The sequence below is a fragment of the Pongo abelii genome, chromosome 1 (assembly GCF_028885655.2).
Source record: "Pongo abelii isolate AG06213 chromosome 1, NHGRI_mPonAbe1-v2.0_pri, whole genome shotgun sequence".
Taxonomy (NCBI): domain Eukaryota; kingdom Metazoa; phylum Chordata; class Mammalia; order Primates; family Hominidae; genus Pongo; species Pongo abelii.
Genome location: NC_071985.2, coordinates 36,420,502 through 36,423,326, shown reverse-complemented (window position 1 = coordinate 36,423,326; position 2,825 = coordinate 36,420,502).

Genomic DNA, 2,825 nt, shown 5'->3' with positions numbered 1-2,825 from the left:
GCTCAAGGAGCATGCGCAGAGCGTGGGACGCGCGAGCAACCATTTCTGAAGAGGGCAAAACACCCGACCTTCGTCTTAAAGAAACAGAAATAAACTTTCTTTTTTTTTTTTTGAGGTGGAGTTTCGGTCTTGTCGCCCAGGCTGTAGTGCAATGGCACGATCTCGGCTCACTGCAACCTCCGCCTCCCGGGTTCAAGGGATTCTCCTGCCTCAGCCTCCCAAGTAGCTGGGATTACAGGCATGAGCCACCACACCCGGCTAATTTTTGAATTTTTAGTAGAGACAGGGTTGCACCATGTTGGCCAGGCTGGTCTCGAACTCCTGACCTCAAGTGATCCGCCCGCCTCGGCCTCCCAAAGTGCTGGGATTACAGGAGTGAGCTACCGCGCCCGGCAGAAATAAACAGAGCAGTGAAAATTTTTAATTGCCCAAAGTGCAGATTCCCAGCTGAGGCTGAACAACGCATCCTCTGGGTGCCCATGGAACTGAGGTACCACAGAATTTTGCAATTAATTTTGCGGAAGCACAGCCATAGCTCTCACTTTAAAATGTACGTGTATGGGCCAGGCGCGGTGGCTCACGCCTGTAATCCCAGCACTCTGGGAGGCCAAGGCGGGCGGATCACGAGGTCAGGAGATCGAGACCATCCTGGCTAACACGGTGAAACCCCGTCTCTACTAAACATACAAAAAATTAGCCGGGCGTGGTGGCGGGCGCCTGTAGTCCCAGCTGCTCGGGAGCCTGAGGCAGGAGAATGGCGTGAACCTGGGAGGAGGAGCTTGGCAGTGAGCAGAGATCGCGCCACTGCACTCCAGCCTGGGCGACAGAGCAAGACTCCGTCTCAAAAAAAAAAAAAAAAAAAAAAAGTACGTGTTTGTCTTGTGTGTCCACCTTTATTAAATGTAGTATAGGACTGTAGATTGTCGGAAGACATTATTTAAGTGGAGACCCTGGAAGAAACAGAGAGAAACCGAGAAAGAATAAAGTGTGGAGAGTAGAGGGGAAAAGGATACTAGAAGGCAAGAGCACTGCTTTTATAGGCTCTTTCAAACAGTGGTAATTTCTTGGGAAGGCTTTTCTTATCCCTGGTGCTTAAAAGGAAATAAAGTGTATTTGAAAAAAACGCTTTCCCTCAGTATGTAATTGATTCTCGTTATTTGCAGTAGTTAGGTTCTGTAAAGTTGCTGGAAACACTGAATTAGTAAATACTGAATCATTGCTACAGGATTAGGATCCTGTAAGCCTCTGGTCGCATTTTCATCAACTTAATCAATACATAGTTTTGTTGTATGTGTGTTTCCGCTTAATAAGATGTCTTAATAAGACATCTTATTCAATATATATTGTTGATTCATTAACATTGAACTCAGTCAAGAGCACTATAATTCATACCTCAACAAAGCTTATCTAACACGGCTATTTTCTCTGCAAGGCTCATGACAGCCTTCTTGTGCTTAGGAGCACTATACAGCACAACGCTTGGGGACCATTTTAAACAGCAACGTCAACAAAAAGTACAAAAACATGAAAAACATATCACTAAATGGAATGTGAAAAGGACACTTGGTCCTGATGGCTCACGCCTGTAATCCCAGCAATTTGGGAGGCCAAGGCGGCTGGATCGCTTCAGCCGGGGAATTCAAGACCACACTGGACAACATGGCGAAACCCCCTCCCTACAAAGAATACAAAAATTAGCCGGGCATGGTGGCTCTCGTCTGTAGTCCCAGCTACTGCAGAATTTGAGGTGAGAGGATTACTTTCGCCCGAGAGGGTGAGGCTGCAGTGAACCAAGATAGTGTCACTGTACTCCAGCGCGGGCAACAGGGGACACTATTTATGGTGTAGCATGAGAGCTGAAACAAAAAGGCAGAGGATGCCGTGTTCAGCCTCAGCTGGGAATGTGCACTTTGGGCAATTAAAAATTTTCCCTGCTCTGTATACGTCCAAGAACACATGGAGGTTACAGATCAATTTTAGCAAGTAGGCAAATTTGCAAATATGGAATCCACAAATAATGGAGAAAGACTGTATTTCTGTTTTATACTGCCCTATTTTCTAGTTGTACTCACAATTTTGTAGTTCATTAAATTGACTAGTAGTTTACTGTATGTCTTGTCTCTATAATGAGATTGTAAATAACTTCTGAGGAAAGACCATGACTCATTATTTCCAAAATTTACTTGACCTAGTGCTGTGCTAAGTACACAATATATAGTAGTAAAAATATTTTTGAATGAATGGTTAACAGTGGGCCAGAACTTAGGACTTGTAAATGACCAGAAGCTTTTTCCTTTAGCACACCCTAAAAGGTAAGGAGAAATGTAACATTTTTAAATAAGTAAAAGAAATTAATAGATATCTTTTCATGCAGTGTTGGAGTTTGGGGGTTTATCTGATCCTAAAAGATATTTGCCTTTATCTGGGCCTAGACTATTGAAAAGATTAAAGTTAACTTGCAGGGCGCTCATGGCAGTGCAAATGATTTTTGTCTATGGACTTGTAAAATAATTCTACCTTGTTGGGGGGAGAACTCTCCACCTCTATGGAAAAGCCAGTTTTGGCCGCCTGCAGTGGCTCACACCTGTAATCCTAGCACTTTGAGAGGCTGAGGCGGGAGGATCACGAGGTCAGAAGTTCGAGACCAGCCTGACCAACATGGTAAAACCCAGTCTCTACTAAAAATACAAAAATTAGCAGGTGTGGTGGCACGCCTGTAATCTCAGCTACTCAGGAGGCTGAGGCGGGAGAATCGCTTGAACCCGGGAGATGGAGGTTGTAGTGAGCCGAGATCACGCCACTGCTCTCCAGCCTGGGCGACAGAG